The 18473-nt window shown below is 41.3% G+C and overlaps 1 pseudogene; it reads left to right on the top strand.

The window, feature by feature from the left end:
- The first annotated feature begins 9341 nt into the window (after positions 1-9341).
- LOC112446148 (uncharacterized) lies at positions 9342-9510 on the top strand (annotated as a pseudogene).
- Positions 9511-18473: the final 8963 nt, after the last annotated feature.

Below are 18473 nucleotides of genomic sequence, written 5' to 3'. Positions count from 1 at the left end.
TTATAGTGCAGAGGTATTCACGTAGACTTTGGGACCAGGCCGATCTGGATTTGAATCTTAACTTTTCTGCATCCTACTTGAACAACCTGAAATATCATTTAGCCTTTCTTAGCATCATTTTCTTATCAATTTCTTCACTTGTAAGGGGTGGACAATAGTAGTTCCAGTGTCATTGGTTTGTGGTGATGGTTAAATGCATGTAAGGCACTGAACACAGTAGTTGTTTAATAAATGAATATTGTTGTTATTATCCTTATGTCTTGGGAAAAGGGTGAGAAAATGAACCAGTATCTACAGGCTGAAAAGGATCAGTAGATATCGCTGGGCTTCCTCTCATTGCCCACGACCACGTTTCTTCCTACCAAAGAACCCGTGCATTTCATTTGGTGCATTCTGACTGGGCCTTGGAAAGTCAAGGGAATTTCTGCTGGGTGAATGCTGTTAACCTTTCAAGAGATGACAGGAAGAATGACTAGAAGGGATTTGGCAAAAAGTTTAAAGAAGGAACTTGGAAACCTCCAACATTGTTGGGTCCAGGATGGACAACATCCAACTAGAATAATTATACCTGCAGGTCATTTTTTACCATAACTTGATGAGGTAAAGGATTTCCTCTGCATAGTGATTGGGTTAGTCTGGCTTTTAGCTGACCTGCAAGCCCAGGATAAAAGGGAAGAATGAATTTCCTCTCATGCCCGTTGGAAACTTCCTCCCTTCATTTTGAAATCAGTTCATGTTTGGTCATGAGGAGATAGGATCTAGATGGAAGGTCAGGTAGTTAAGCCATTCAACAGAGTAAATGGCTCAGAAAAACGAAAAGCTTTGCTCATGTGGTAGAGCCAAGGACTCCTACTCTTGTGAAAACCCTGATGCCTGAAAATTATCAAATATCTGGAATTCTTATTATAAATGTCTAGACAGGAAATGTGATTTTTTTTTCCCCACAAAGGAAGTTTCTTTGATTATTCTCTCTTAGTATGAAGACAAAACTCATTTCTGAAAAATACTAGTAAGCAAACAAAATATATTCCATCAAAACTGTGGTTAATGCCTTCATGTGTATCCTTATGGGTGGTTTCTGAACAGATATATTATAGGTGAAAAAATATAGCATCAATAGAGAAAACTCTAAGCACCTCCAATTGGTAATGGGTGAGTGAATACACTTCAAATGTCCCCCCCACCCCCCATTCCCATACTGGTTTTCTTTTATTCTAATTTAAAATAAAACAACACTATTATGTTGTTTATGATGTACTCCCCAAAGAAATGGTCTCATATTTTCCTTCCCATCCGTCTCATCTACACAAGGTCCCCGATCCTCTCAGAGACTGACTGACTGACTGACACCAAACACCACCCACACCATTCATCACAGCTAATGGTGGCCTCTCTCCTCAACTTCTAGAATTGTCTACTCTAGGCAGAACCATAGTTCTCGGTACCCCCTAGACCCAGTGGATTGATTTCAGACTCCAGAGCTCTTCAAACAGTACCATCTTTTTTAGTTTTTTTTAACAACCTCATCACCTCTGAAAGCATCTACTGTTTTAATTAATGAAGTATATTACTTTTATTTTTGGCTATGCTAGGCCTTCATTGCTTCACAGGCTTTTCTCTAGTTGCAGCGAGCAGCCTTCTCGTTTCGGTGGCTTCTCTTGTTGCGGAGCATGGGCTCTAGGGCTGGCAGGCTTCGGTGGTTGCAGCATGTGGGCTCAGTGATTACAGCTCCCGGGCTCTAGAGCACAGGCTCAACAGTTGTAGTGCACGGGCTTAGTTGCTCCTCAGCATGTGGATCTTCCCGGACTAGGGATCGAACCTGTGTCTCCTGCATTGGCAGGTGGATTCCTTACCACTGAGCCACCAGGGAAGCCCAAACAGTACCATCTTGCTCAGGCCTCCTGTGGAGCTGCTGACACAATATGGAATGGAAGGATGATTAAACTCTCTCACTTATTACCATATCAGGAATGAAAGGATTAATTTAATCCTTTAATGTAACTGTTAACTGGATTAACAGTTACAAATCAAATGCTGCTATGTAAAAATCAATATACAAAGAACTCTTTCCTAATGTGAAGTAAGATCTGCTACTTTCTTGAGGAAATAATTTGTGATGGAAGGAAGAGAGAAAACAAAGAAAGAAGGAAGGGAGGAAAGAAAGAAGGAATGAAGGAGTGAAGAAAATGAAAAAGGACAGGAAGGTATAAAATCCTGGATTTGGCTCCTCGTGTACTATTTACTCACTAGGAGACCTCAGTCAAAATATTTAATATCCCAACTTTTAATTTTCTCATATATGAAATTGGAATAATAATTTTAAGTACTTTATGGCTTGGTGTGAGGATTAAATAACTTGTAAGTATTTAATACTTGGGAAGTACTCAATAAATTTAAGTAATTGTGATGGCTAATTTTATGTGTCAACTTGGCTGGCCCACAACATACACAGATATTTGGCTAAACATTATTCTGAATGTTTCAGTGAGTGTATTTTTGAATGAGTTTAACATATAAATTGATAGACTGAATAACACAAATTGCTCTTCCTAATGTGGATGTGACTCATTCAATCAACTGAAAATCTGAGTACAACAATATATATATATATATATATATATATATATATGTATGTATATATATATATATTGAGTATATATATATTGAGTAGAACTATATATATATACAATTCTATTTTTTGGAGAATTGTGACTAATAGAGTAAGTAATATTATATTTTAAAAGTTATAGCTCACATGCCTTTCCACAATGTTCAAGGTAACAGTACTTCTTTCTCTGGTTCAATCTTGTGGAAAACTATGTTATTTACCAAGTGAGGAACTGATGTTAAACCTGAGAGGATATTTTCTGACCATGAGTCCTGGAATCTTCTTTACTGAATGAGAAAGTTCCAGAAAACTAGCTGTCCATCAGAAGATTAAAGGTTTCAAACTTAGTTGAGAAGATGAAAGGTTCAAACTTTGTTTTATTTTATTACTTTGGCGTCTAATGAGTTAAACATGTCCAGGAAGCTGGAGGAACTTCAGAGTCTGTGAGAAGCAGGTAAAAGTTCATCAAACTCAAAGCGGGAAGCTTGGTTTAGTAGCAGAGAAGGATCTTCTATGAAAGCTTTTGCTGAGACTGATCAGCAGCCCTCCAGCTCATGCCCCAAGGAGGCCTTTAGGGGTTTCATGGAAGGAGAGTGACAGATCTGGGTCCAATTCAGTTTCACAAAGTAGATTTCAGTCATTTGAACCCAGACAACTTAAAAACTAGAGCGAATCTTGGACGTCATCTAACTTGTAGATTCTGGGAATATAGTGGTAGCATTGTCTTTGAATTTCTGAATCCCTGCATAAAACAGGTAGGGAAAAACCAAAATCTCATAAATATTTGCAACAAAGCTAAGTGACAGCAAATTGCTGTGACCCCAAATTCAAGTGGATTAGGATAAACGAACAGTCATAAAACCTGCGGTGCCATCTGTGAGGGAGAAAGCAGTGGTCAGCAATGCCTGTCTGAGAAATCTGAGAACAAGAGAACCTCGGAACAGCCAATGAGAAAGTGCCAGAGAGCAAGCAGACCAATTCAGGAGTCCTAGCTCAAATGGGAGTGGTTCTGCCCACCCCAAGCCCAGTGAGTGCAAGCTCCAATTCCCAGTTCACCAGTAAGATCCCAGGAGCCAGAGCAGCATAGCCAGGAGTGTGCTGGTAACTGTTTAACAACACACTTTGTGGTGTTTGCTGATTTCCATGGTATAAATGGGCTTCCCAGGTGGCCCAGTGGTAAAGAACCCACCTGCCAATGCAGGAGACTCAGGTTCAATGCCTGGATCAGGAAGAGCCCCTCAAGTAGGAAATGGCAACCCACCCCAGTATTCTTGCCTGGAAAATCCCATGGACAGTGGAGCCTGGCGGGCTACAGCCCACAGGGCTGCAAAGGGTCAGCTCATGACTTAGCACACACACAGAGTATAAATACTTCCACCATGGCCAACTGCGAGCCACTAACATGAGTATAAAGTTGGGAAGAGATGAGCATAGGTGATTCTTGCAAAGTGGGGACTGGATGTGAACTCTGGGAAGAACCAGGGCTCTTTACCAGGATTTAAAGGACATTGAATAGAAACTCCTGGGAGTGGAATCAAAACTGAGTAGGAGAAGAACAACAGCCACAAAGGAAAGAGGAGGCCGAGGTAAATACTGGGGAGTGGAACAGAGCCAGGAAATCCCAGGGAGCCAGCTGCTGTACTTCTAAACATGGCCAGAAAACAAAAGAAGAGAGAGCTCTGTAAAGTTGGAAAATCTACACTGAGCCACACTACCTTTTAAAAGTTCAGGAAAACAATGTCACATAAAAATGAGCAAAAGGCACATACTGAGGTAAAATCTAATGCAAAGTTATTATAAGAAGTCATTTAACTCCATGATTCCCAAACCCACTGCACATGGTAGTGTGCAGAGAATCACTGGGGGAAGAAAACAAAAACAAAACCAGAAAACATTCTTTCTGGGCCGTTTCTTCTACATAGGAGGGCACACTCCTGACTACCTACAACAAGTTAGACTGGCCTAACCAGTGATGTTCACAACACAGTGGTTCCTCAGTATCCATACAGATTGCTTCCAGGAACCCCATGAATACCAAAATCTTATATACAAAATGGCAGATCCCTTATATAAAATGGTTTGTGTGTGTGTGTTAGTCATGTCCGACTCTTCGAGCCCATGGACTGTAGCTTGCCAGGCTTCTCTGTCCACGGAATTCTCCAGGCAAGAATAATTTCCTTCTCCAGGGGATCTTCCCAAGCCAGAGATCAAACCTGGGTCTCCTGCATTCAGGTAGATTCTTTATTGTCTGAGCCACCAGAGAAACCCATAAAATGGCATAGTGTTTATATATAACTTACGCAATCCTCTTACATACTTTAAATCATCTCTGGATTACTTATAATACCTAATAAAATGTAAATGCTATGTCAGTAGCTGTAAATACAACGTAAATGCTACATATAAGTTTTCCAGAGCTTGGGAAATTCAAGTTTTGATGTTTGGAACTTTCTGGAATTTGGGGGGAATATTTCTGATTCAAATTTGGTTGAATTTGTGTCTGTAGAGCTTGTGGATGTGGAGGACCATCAGTAGCTGTCTCCACTGTTTGCTTCTACGCAGCTGACAACTACCTACACCCTCATACTTTTCTCCCAGTTCCCCAGAGATTTTTACCCGAGAGGGTGTTGTGTACCAAACAGCCTCATTCTAACCCCCAAACTATCTATTCTATATTTTATCCCTTCATGAAGGAATGATAAATGAGGTCTGAAAAGTCTATGACAACTTTTGCTGTTGTGGTTGTTTAGTCACCAAGTCGTGTCCGCCTCTTTGTGATCCTACAGACTGTAGCCAGCTCGGCTCTTCTGTCCCTGGAATTCTCCAGGCAAGAATACTGCAGTGGGTTGCCATTTCCTTCTCCAGGGGATCTTCCCAACCTAGGGATAGAATGTGAGTCTTTTGTGGCTCCCGCATTGACAAGTGGATTCTTTACCACTAATTAATTTTAGCTTACTGAAGATTCCCTCCCCAATACTTTCATATAACAGCTGTAGTATTGCACCTGTTTTCACTCTCAAGGAATTACTAACTTGAAAATTATGAAACATTTTAGGTAGGCATATAGGGGAGAGATTTTTGGTCAGAGGAGCTTTAACAGTTCAGGTTCTTTGGTGGCAAACAAAAGAACCCTGAACAGACTGGAAAGAAGGGCTATGTGTGATGTTGAGAAGGGGAGGAACCAGGGACCCTTTGAGAACTGCAGAAGTATGAATTCACAAACTTTCTATTAGAGTGTAGGTAACTCAGTTCCAAACAAAGGTTAATTCTCAAGATTCACATTCCAGAGATATAAACTTTAAATTGTTATATTGGGCCACATGTTCATTTCCTTGATACTTAAGTGGAATTTTATAATCAATGGTTCCAGACAGTAAGGAATTTCTCAAGAAGGGAAGAAAGAAGAAAAATAAAACAGATTTCTAGAGACCTCTCTCTAGATCTGCCTGGTTCTAGTCAGTGTGAGTAGGTGACTTGAGTGCACTTTTGTTGAATGAATCCTAAATGAGTAATTCAAGATATCAAAAATAAAATAAAATAAAATAAACCTGATGTGACTGGTTCTCATGTGCCTCCTGCTCTACCCCACACTGTCTCTGACACTCTGGACATGGAAGTTCCTTGCATTCACTTTAAACAATCCCTTCATGTCATACATTATTGATGAAAGATTTTGTGTTGAGACAGAGAAGAAGGTTGTTTTGTACATCACAAAAGTACAAACTAAATCCTTTCAACAAACTACCTTAGTGCCCATCATCAGTAGAACGGACACATGAAATGTGGCATATTTGCAGAATGGACTACTATATAGCATGAGAATGAGTGATCTACAATTATGTAGCAACACAAATGGCCTCACATACATAATGCTGAGTGGAAGAAGTCAGACAAAAATGAGTAGGGATTGTGTGATTCCATTTAAAGCATGAAACAGGCAAAGCTAATCATATTGTTTAAGGTCAGGCTGGCGGTTACCTTTGGGGAAGAGGTCACGATTAGAATGGAGTGCAAGGGTGGCATCTAGGATAATGGTCATGCTTTGTTTCTTAATCTGGGTGTTGGTTCCATGGGTGTGTTCTGTTTGTGAAAATTCACTAAGGTGTGTACTTTTGATATGCTGGCTTTTTTGTGTACATTATATACCTCATCAAGGAGTTAAAGAAATCTTACTAGACATTCCTATTCTTCTCAAAGGCCCTCCTTGCCTGCCTGGCCAACCAAGGGTCCTGTCTCTCTCCTCTCTCCGCTGTATCTCTGCTGTAACCCTCATGCTCAGGGATCTTTTCAGTTCCTGTTCCAATCAAGTGCCCTTCCCTGTTCAGGACAGCTCCCTGGAAGGGATAGTTTTTGGTTTTTTGCTCTATATGTTTCCTTCTCAGTGAATAGCCCTGTCTGGACTTCTGGTCTTCAAGGGTTCTTCTGGAAGTTCTTGTGAATAAATGTTCTCATTCCACTGTATTTTCACCTGAGAGAAATACTTGCAAATACTTACAGTTTAGGATTCACAAATTCTCTCCCCAAGGGATAGATTTGAAGCGAGACCTGGTATTTCACTAACTTAACAGTTCATATATAGAATATTTATTCATCTTCTTCTCCTCTGTTTTCCTTTTCTCAGGGTAGCTAGATGCTAAGTACCAAGGGTGGGAGTCTAGTGATCATCTTTGTGATATTTGGGATTGTGAAGTTGCAGCCTGGCTCTGCCCATATCCTCTCAGGCCTCACCATTTTCAGTGCCTGCTGTTGGTGTATAAATATCTCAGCTCCCTTGCCCCAGTGTATGATAACTCTGAGGCATGTGAAGCAGGCAAGCTTCCAGAATTCTTTAGAGGGATAAAGGCTGAAGTTGTCAATAGTTCATAATTCCTTCACACATCCTTATTTAGCTGCCCCTCTTTACTATTTCAGTTCTTCAGTCCCCTGCAGATTTCCTAGGATCATCTCCCAATTCCGTGTGAACACTTATTTCAACATCTGAACCCAGAGGAACACAGACCAAGGTGATGATGTACCTGACACATCTGTCCATGTGCACATGTACACACACACACAATAATGAATTGTACGGTATTAGTGTACTGCAGGGAGAAGGCAATGGCACCCCACTCCAGTACTCTTGCCTGGAAAATCCCATGGATGGAGGAGCCTGGTGGGCTGCAGTCCATGGGGTCGCTAAGGGTCGGACATGACTGAGCGACTTCACTTTCACTTTTCACTTTTATGCATTGGAAAAGGAAATGGCAACCCACTCTAGTGTTCTTGCCTGGAGAACCCTGGGGATGGGGGAGCCTGGTGGGCTGCCGTCTATGGGGTTGCACAGAGTCGGATACAACTGAAGCGACTTAGCAGCAGTGTACGGCAGACACACTCTGAGGTGACCTCTAGGTCACATCCCTTGTGTTATTTCTTTCTTTTGAGTGTAGATGGAATCTGGGACTTCTAGCCAATCAAATAGAATGGATAGTGTTCTGGTAGTAACTCCTGTGCTTATAGTACATTTTAAGAGAGACCATCTGTAGTCAGTTTTGAAGACATAGACCGCCATGTTTGAACCTTCTGTGGGAACCAGATGGCAGAGAGCTGCGATGCCCTTTAAGATCTGGGTCTTGCCTCTGGAAAAGCAAAAGGACCCAGCAAAGCTATACAGAGGCTCTTGACCCATGGACATTCTGAGATAACAAATGCAATGTTTTAAGCCATTAAGTTTGTGATAAATTGTTAATAGAAAACGACTGCATTCTTGGTATAAACTTTTGACCTGGGGTTGGGACATGTTTCTCCCATTCCTTAAGATCTTGCTGGCAGAAATTCGACCTCGAGTGCCTCGGTCCAACTTTACTCTTTGATTCGTTATCTGAGAACAGCCAATATCGTCATCTTTCCTTGTTTCTGCTGAGTCGTTTTCACTAGAAGTGACTATTTGAATGGCCTACCAGTTCTCTGGTTAATGCAAGTTTCTCCAATAATGTCTCTCTAGGAGTTCCTTCTGGAGAACTCGATCCAGAAAAGCCTGATTTTCCAAGGTCAGGACCAGGTCCAGGCTTGCAGGACCTTGTTCCATGACTCATTTCAAAAGTCTTGTGTTGTAACATGATACTTACAGTTCTTTTCTTCTTCCTGTGTATGTCAGCAACTTCACTTAAAATTAGGGTAATCCTCTAAATTGCTGTAAGGCTGAGGCTCTCTCTTCTGTTCTCTGAGATGTTACAAGAAATGTTAACAATGTAATTTGGCAGTTCTCTTTATTTTTAAGCACTGTTTTACCAGCTTCCAAGACCTTCCATACAGCCTGGAGCAGAAGCAGCTTGGCCTCCTCTTGTGATACCTGCTTTATACCTGTGATACCTCTTTCTGATACTTGATTTATCTAGTAATTTAATACTGTTTCCAGTCAACATTTAAATATTTCTTCTCGGGAGATGGGGTGCAAGTGGGAGTTATGGGGAAGACTCTTGCAGCATCTCACATTTCTTTGCATGCATGCATGCCCAGACAATTCAGTCGTGTCCAATTCTTAGCAACCTCATGAGCTGTAGCCTGCAAGGCTTCTCTGTCCATGGGATTTTTCAGGCAATAGTGGTGGAATGGGTTGCCATTTCCTCCTCCAGGAATCTTCCTGACCCAGGGACTGAACCCACATCTCCTACGGCTCCTGCATTGGCAGGTGAATTCTTTATTACTGAGCCACCTGGGAAGTCAGACATTTCTTTATTTTATTGAAGTACAGTTGATCGCTTCTCAGCCTTTTGGCTAAGATCAAGTGTAGTGAAGTATAGTTGATTTATAATATTGTGTTAATTTTTTCTGTACAACAAAGTGATTCAATTATATGTTTATATATATTCTTTTTCATATTCTTTTCCATTATAGCTTATCATAGGATATTGAATATAGTTCCCTATGCTATACAGGATGACTTTGTTGTTTATCCACTCTATACATAATAATTAGTATTTGTTAATCCCACAGAAGTCTGTTATCTATGTCTGTAGCATCTCACATTTCAATGCAGCCAAATGGAGTTTCCCACTGGCTACTCCATATGTAAGCCCTCGTCTCTGTTGGTTGGCCCCAGCATAGACAGTAGGCATGCTTTTGTAACCCAGGCTCTATTGTGTTCACTTGTGTCCTAAGAAGAGTCTTTTGAGAAATCCAGAATCTTAAAAAATAACTTTAAGGTATTGCCCTGCTCTATTATCGACTGGAAGTCAGAAAATTTTAATATTCCAATAAAGCTGTATTTATTCTCTCTTCTTCAATGAAAAATACATATAGTCAAAGCTATGATTTTTTCAGTAGTCATGTATGGATGTGAGAGTTGGACCATAAAGAAGGCTGAATGCTAAAGAATTGATGCTTTTGAGCTGTGGTATTGGAGAAGACTCTTGAGAGTCCCTTGGACAGCAAGGAGATCAAACCAATCAATCCTAAGGAATCAACCCAGAATATTCATTGGAAGGACTGATGCTGAAGCTGAAGCTCCAATACTTTGGCCACCTGATGCGAAGAGCTGACTTATTGGAAAAGCCCCTGATGCTGGGAAAGATTGAAGGCAGGAGGAAAAGGGGATGACAGAGGATGAGATGGTTGGATGACATCATCAACTCAATGGATGTGAGTTTGAGCAAGCTGCGGGAGATAGCAAAAGAGAGGGAAGCCTGGAGTCCTGCAGTCCATGGGGTTGCAAAGAGTTGGACCCAACTGAGTGACTGAACAACTCTTATGAAAACTTTTGCAAGCGACTTTATATTTGCTCCCATTCAAACTCAGTCTCATCACAGTCCACTGCTGTTCAGAAAATCTGCAGTGGTTGTGCGCATCCAGGCCACCCGTGTATAATGAGAGTATCCTTCACAGGAGCAGATAGCTCTCTCAGATACTGGTCTGCTGCTTCAGCTCTTGGTTGTCTGAGTGCTCTGAGAGTGGACAGAGAGTGGTCAGACATGTTCAGTTAATGTATTTGTCCACTGCCACAGGAAAAGCATTTCAGGTCCAGGTGTTGGTCAGTGCTTGGGCTCTAAGCTCACCACTGTCTTGGGTCCCCCTCTTGTACTCAACCAGTGTTGCACAAAGAACAACCACTACGTTGGAAAAGCTGCTTCCAGGCATTTACAGAGCCGGTCACAAGCTGGGCCACCCTCTCATTATTCAGAGAACAGTATGTCACCCCTGTTCTAGACCTGCTCGTGCAGATGACCCAGCTCTTTCCCTGTGACAACTGTGCTCACCTTGAATCTCAGGAACTTTAACTGAATGCCAAAACTTTCTATTGAATTCTTAACCATGGACAATGACTGCTTGAGGCAATATACAGTTAAATTTGGAGAGTAAAGCCATCTAAGAATGTTCTTTCTTTAGCTAGAAGATTTGCTACAGAAGTATAGGGACACATGTTACCTTCCTTGACAGTTTCATTAAATCTACTCAATGATCCTAAAAGGTCCATCTAATCAAAGCTATGGTTTTTCCAGTGGTCATGTATGGATGAGACAGTTGGACTATAAAGAAAGCTGAGTGCCAAAGAACTGATGCTTTTGAACTGTGGTGTTGAAGAAGACTCTTGAGAGTCCCTTGAACTGCAAGGAGATCCGACCAGTCCATCCTAAAGGACATCAGTCCTGGGTGTTCATTGGAAGGACTGATGTTGAAACTGAAACTCCAATACTTTGGCCACCTGATGCGAAGAGCTGACTCATTAGAAAAGACTCTGATGGTTTTCTAAAGATTGAAGGCAGGAGGAGAAGGGGATGACAGAGGGTGAGATGGTTGGATGGCATCACTGACTCAATGGACATGAGTTTGGGTAAATTCCAGGAGTTGGTTATGGACAGGGAAGCCTGGCATGCTGCAGTCCCTGGCTGGGGTCACAAAGAGTCAGACAAGACTAAGCGAATGAACTGAACTGAACTGAACTGATTTCCAAGTATTTTCTTTTATAAAATGCTATTTAATATGGAATTGCTTTCTTAATCTCCCTTTTCAATTGTTCATTGTTTGTTTAGATTGTGTATGAAAACACAACTGATTTTTGTGTGGTGATTTTGTCCCCTCAAGCTTTTATGAATTTGCTAATTAGGTCTAATAACTTTCTAATATTTTTCTATATATAGAATCATGAACAGAGATAGTTTTAATTCTTCCTTTCCAGTTTGCATGCTTTATACTTCTTTTTCCTGTCTAACCTGTCCAGCTTGAACCTCCAAACAATGTTGAATAGTAGTGGTGAAAGTAGGAATTCTTGCCTCACACCTAATTTTTGAGGAAAGTGTTCAGTCTTCCACCATTGAGTATGATATTAGTTGTAGGGTATTTTTTTAATGTCTTTTATCATGTTGAATAAATTTATTTTTAGTCCTATTTCCTGAGATTTCTTTTTATTATTAAAGAGCAATGGATTTTGTCAAATATTTTTCCTTTATCAATTGAGATCATCATTTTTTTTCCCTTCATTCTATCAAAGTGACATATTACATTGATTTTCTTCTGTTGAATCACACTTATTTTCCTGGAATAATCACATTTGGTTTTAATTTTCAATGCTCTAATGAATAATAGCATCACTACGAACAAAGCTAGTGGAGGTGATGGCATTCCAGTTGAGCTATTTCAAATCCTGAAAGATGATGCTGTGAAAGTGATGCACTCAATATGCCAGCAAATTTGGAAAACTCAGCAGTGGCCACAGGACCAGAAAAGGTCAGTTTTCATTCCAATCCCAAAGAAAGGCAATGCCAAAGAATGCTCAAACTACTGCACAATTGCACTCATCTCACATGCTAGTAAAGTAATGCTCAAAATTCTCCAAGCCAGGCTTCAGCAATACGTGAACCGTGAACTTCCTGATGTTCAAGCTGGTTTTAGAAAAGGCAGAGGAACCAGAGATCAAATTGCCCACATCCGCTGGATCATGGAAAAAGCAAGAGAGTTCCAGAAAAGCATCTATTTCTGCTTTATTGACTATGCCAAAGCCTTTGACTGTGTGGATCACAATAAACTGTGGAAAATTCTGAAAGAGATGGGAATATCAGACCACCTGACCTGCCTCTTGAGAAATCTGTATGCAGGTCAGGAAACAATAATTAGAACTGGACATGGAACAACAGATTGGTTCCAAATAGGAAAAGGAGTATGTCAAGGCTGTATGTTGTTACCCTGTTTATTTAACTTATATGCAGAGTACATCATGAGAAATGCTGGACTGGAAGAAACACAAGCTGGAATCAAGATTGCTAGGAGAACTATCAATAACCTCAGATATACAGATAACACTACCCTTATGGTGGAAAGTGAAGAGGAACTCAAAAATCTCTTGATGAAAGTGAAAGAGGAGAGGGAAAAAGTTGGCTTAAAGCTCAACATTCAGAAAACAAAGATCGTGGCATCCAGTCCCATCACTTCATGGGAAATAGGTGGGGAAACAGTGGAAACAGTGTCAGACTTTATTTTTTTGGGCTCCAAAGTCACTGCAGAGGTGATTGCAGCCATGAAATTAAAAGACGCTTACTCCTTGGAAGAAAAGTTATGACCAACCTAGATAGCATATTGAAAAGCAGAGGCATTACTTTGCCAACAAAGGTTCGTCTAGTCAAGGCTATGGTTTTTCCTGTGGTCATGTATGGATGTGAGAGTTGGACTGTGAAGAAGGCTGAGTGCCGAAGAATTGATGCTTTTGAACTGTGGTGTTGGAGAAGACTCTTGAGAGTCCCTTGGACTGCAAGGAGATCCAGTCCATTCTGAAGGAGATCAGCCCTGGGATTTCTTTGGAAGGAATGATGCTAAAGCTGAAACTCCAGTACTTTGGCCACCTCATGCAAAGAGTTGACTCATTGGAAAAGACTGATGCTGGGAGGGATTGGGGGCAGGAGGAAAAGGGGACAACAGAGGATGAGATGGCTGGATGGCATCACTGACTCGATGGACGTGAGTCTGAGTGAACTCTGGGAGTTGGTGATGGACAGGGAGGCCTGGCATGCTGCGATTCATGGGGTCGCAAAGAGTCGGACACGACTGAGCGAGTGAACTGAACTGAACTGAATGAATAATAGTGTTGAAAATCTATTTATGTGCTTTCAGCCATCTGTATATCTTCTTTGGTGAATTGTCTGTTCACATCATTTGCTCATTTAAAAAAACTGAGTTGCCTGTCTTATTCAATTGCAAGTCTTTTGTCAGATATATGTTGTACAAATATTTTATTCAACTCTGTGGCATGGTTTTTAGCTTTTTAACAGTACTTTTTAAGCACAGAAATTTGAACATTTGAAGTACAATTTATCATTTTTTTCTTTTATAGTTTTTGCTTTTTGTGTCCTAAGACATCTCACCCAAGATCATAGAGATTTTCACCTATATTCAATCTTATAATAAATGGCTTCTGGCTTAACCTTCATGCTCTCAGATTGCTCTCCTCTTCCTTTATTTATGTAGTGACTACGGACTTCACATAACTCTGATAGAAATGTATTGCATTTTAAAGTTAATACTTGATATGTGACTTCTCCACCATCCTGTGTCTGTATAGTCGTCCTTCAGTATCTACGGGGGTTGGTTCCAGGATTCCCACCCCCTACTCCCAGATACCAATCTGTGGATACGCCAAGTCCTTTATGTAAAATAGTGCAGTATTTGCATATAACCTATACACATCCTCCTGTATACTTTAAATCATCTCTAGATTATTTATAACACCTGCTGCTGCTAAGTCACTTCAGTCGTGTCCGACTCTGTGCGACCCCAGAGATGGCAGCCCACCAGGCTCCCCCATCCCTGGGATTCTCCAGGCAAGAACACTGTAGTGGGTTGCCATTTCCTTCTCCCATGCATGAAAGTGAAAAGTGAAAGTGAAGTCACTCAGTCGTGTCGAACTCTTTGCGATCCCATGGACTGTAGCCTACCAGGCTCTTCCATACATGGGATTTTCCAGGAAAGAATAGTGGAGTGGGTTGCCATTTCCTTCTCCATTATAACACCTGCTGCTGCTGCTAAGTCGCTTCAGTCGTGTCCAACTCTGTGCGACCCCACAGATGGCAGCCCACCAGGCTCCCCTGTCCCTGGGATTCTCCAGGCAAGAGTACTGGAGTGGGGTTATAACACCTAATGCAATATAAATGTTATATAAATAGTTTCTGGTGCATGGTAAACTCAAGTTCTGCTTTTGGGAACTTTCTGGATTTTTCTGGAATATTTTAAACCTATGTTTAGTCAAATCCATGGGTACCAAAGGCCATAGTGGTCATGCATATACCAGGAAGACACATCCACAGACTTTTCTGGGACCCAGGGTTTCTCCTAGACAGCTGTTTTCCTGTGTTTCAGCAGAGGATGTAAGTTTGTGGCATGGTAGTCAAGCAGCTAATTACCACAGTTCATGTGGCTTTCACAGAAGACAACTACATCTGTTAAGGTTTCTCCCAGGCCCCATCTCAAATTCTTTACACTTTTTAACTAGCTCAACCCTCAAATCCCACCTACAAGTTTAAACTAAGGCCCGGAGACTCCAGGCTTGTTAGTCAGATCCAGAGCAGCTTAATTCCAAACCTTTGCTCTTCCCACTATAATAACTGCCATAGATTGTGATTGGAGTCTTATTAACATATAAGTGAGCACATTTTGGGAAACAACATCAACCTGATTTTCCTCTTTCTTACATCAGATGCATCTCCAGTTGAAGTTTAGGCATCTGATTCTGAAGTCCTGCCATGGGATCTTAGAAAAGACTTTCCCAAAGAATGGCTGTTTATCCCCAGGGTTTCCCCAGTGGCTCAGCGGTAAAGAAGCCACCTGCAATGCAGGAAATGCAGGAGATGCAGGTTTGATCTCTGGGTTGGGAAGATCCCCTGGTATAGGGCATGGCAACTCACTCCAGTAGTCTTGCCTAGAAGAACTCCATGGACAGAGGAACCTGCTGGGCTACAGTCCATAGGGTTGCAAAGAGTCAGACACAATTGAAGCCGCTGAGCACGCACACAGGCACAGAGAACAGGCTTACCTTTCTCAGCCCATGTGTCCCCAGGGCCACATACAACAGGGCTGTGTAGCTAGTGCACTGCACAAAAGTACATGGCTAAGGCGGCAAGTTGGGATTAAAATCTAGCTGCTTCGTTCCAGCGGTCCATGGGGCTCTGTCTCCCCAGAGGCGCACAATTCTTGTTTATTCCCTATAAAAGCAACACATTTGCTAGCAGTGGCCTTGTCCTTCAGGTGAAGTTAACCAAACTCCTGAGCCTTAGAGAAGCTACACATGATAAAACCTAGCTAACTAAAGGCAAAGGAGAAAAGGAAAGATATACCCTTCCAAATAACAGCAAGGAGAGGTAAAAAAGCCTTTCTCAGGGATCAGTGCAAAGAAACAGAGGAAAACAATAGAATAGGAAAGACTAGAGATATCCTCAAGAAAATTAGAGATACCAAGGGAACATTTCATGCAAAGATGGGCACAATAAAGGACAGAAATGGTATGGACCTAACAGAAGCAGAAAATTTTAGGAAAAGGTGGCAAGGATACAGAGAAGAACTATACAAAAAAGATCTTAAAGACCTAGATAATCACAATGGTGTGATCACTCACCTAGAGCCAGATATCCTTGAGTCTGAAGTCAAGTGGGCCTTAGGAAGCATCACTACAAACAAAGCTAGTGGAGGTGATGGAATTCCAGCTGAGCTATTTCAAATCTTAAAAGCTGATACTGTGAAAGTGCTGCACTCAATATGCCAGCAAATTTGGAAAACTTAGCAGTGGCCACAGGACTAAAAAAGGTTAGTTTTCATTCTGATCCCAAAGAAAGGCAATGCCAAAGAATATTCAAACTACTGCACAATTGCACTCATCTCACACACTAGCAAGGTAATGCTCAAAATTCTCCAAGTGAGCCTTCAACAGTATGTGAACCAAGAACTTCCAGACATTCAAGTTGTATTTAGAAAATGCTGAGCAACCAGAGATTGAAAGAGGAGAGTGAAAAAGCTGGTTTGCAACTCGATATTCAAAAAACTGAGATCATGGCATCCAGTCCCATTACTTTATGGCAAATAGATGGGGAAACAATGGAAACAGTGACAGACAATTTTCTTTGGCTCCAAAATCACTACAGATGGTGACTACAGCCACGAAGTTAAAAGACACTTGCTCCTTGGAAGAAAAGCTATGACCAACCTAGACAGTGTGTTAAAAAGCAGAGATATTACTTTGCCAACAAAGGTCCATCTAGTCAAATCTATGGTTTTTCCAGTAGTCATGTATGGATGTGAGAGTTGGACCATAAAGAAAGCTATGTGCTGATGAACTGATGCTTTTGAACTTCAGTATTGGAGAAGACTCTTGAGAGTCCCTTGGACTACAAGAAGATCAAACCAGTGAATCCTAAAGGGAAAAAAAAGGCCCTTCCTGGCTTTATATTTTGATCACAACTTTGGTCACCTTCTCATACTACTTTATCTACTTATTTAGTTAATTGTTTTCTTATTTGTTTTTTACTTATTTAGTTAATTGTGACCCCATAGACTATAGCCCACCAGGCTCATCTGCCCATGGAATTCTCCAGGCAAGAATACTGGAGTGGGTTGCCATTTCCTTCTCCAGGGGATCTTCCTGACCCTGGCATTGAACCTGGGTCTCTTGCATTGCAGGCGGAAGCTTTACTGTCTAAGCTACTAGGGAAGCCCAATTTCAGGTAGGGGGCTTAGTTATTGTTATCTCACCAAGATGTTTTAAGTTGGTGATGCTTTTCAGTTGGAACTCTTTCTAAATACATTTTAAATACTTTTCATATATTTATAGAATGACTGTTAGGTTTTACTTGGCTTTCATTGCTGTACCTGCTAGTTTTTACTCTTTGGATTTTTATTTTGTTCATGTCTTCTTCTTTGCTATCATGATGTATTATTTTTCTTTGGAGAGTGTAACTGAATTAGAGGAGGTAGGTAAACCATGGGCTTCCCTGGTGACTCAGATGGTAAAGAATCTGCCTGTAATGCAGGAGACCTGGTTCAATCTCTGGGTCGGGAAGATCCGCTGGAGAAGGGAACGGTAACCCACTGCAGTATTCTTGCCTGGAGAACTGCATGGACAGAGGAGCCTGGTGGGCTACAGTCAATAGGGTCACAAAAAGTCTGACACAACTGAGCAACTAACACACACAGGTGAGCCATGGTGTCTTTTATCCCTCATATGTGCCACAGTCAGAAAAAAACTAAGAACCTCTATCTTTTGGGAAGATTGTTATCTACTTTTCATTTAAATTATTTCACTTCTGGTACTTCATCTAATAAGGTTCTTACATGACTCCTATCTGTCTGGTAATCCCTGTTTATTTACCATCTCCATCATGGAATCTGATACTTTGATTTCCTGACAGTGACTTGCCCCAGAACCCTCTTGGGAGTTGGTGGTTTCTTTTTGCTGAAGCTAACTATATGTTTTGTAAGAATGACCTTTGTCCATCTGCCTGTCATCTTGTCTGAACTCTCAGTATTAAAAGATTTATCCTTTGTGTGAACAAGCTATTTAATGCTTCTGGGGAGCAATACATCATTTCTGATGTTTTCTTTTGACAACCAAAATAGTGACAAGGTTGCAATGGAAGAAAGGGCGAAGAAAGGAAGGAGAGCAGGGAGAGGTGGGTCGGGCTAATGCTCTGTTTCATTTCCTCTCTATTCTTTCAGTCCATGCTTGGCAGATGGACTTAGCCTATTTAGGTGATAGGGAGCATCCTCAGGTTGGGATGTAAAATTTTGTGTTCACTGCTCAGCAGTGCAGTGTGGATGAAACAAGTGGCCACACAGCCTAACTGCATGGCCAAGCCACATGTCGTTTCCTCTCTGATCATGTTTGTTGCTAAGAAACAGGCATGGGATCACACCAAAG

Source organism: Bos taurus, chromosome 3 (genome assembly GCF_002263795.3).
Source record: "Bos taurus isolate L1 Dominette 01449 registration number 42190680 breed Hereford chromosome 3, ARS-UCD2.0, whole genome shotgun sequence".
Classification (NCBI taxonomy): Eukaryota; Metazoa; Chordata; class Mammalia; order Artiodactyla; family Bovidae; genus Bos; species Bos taurus.
This window is presented reverse-complemented; position numbering and strand designations above follow the sequence as displayed.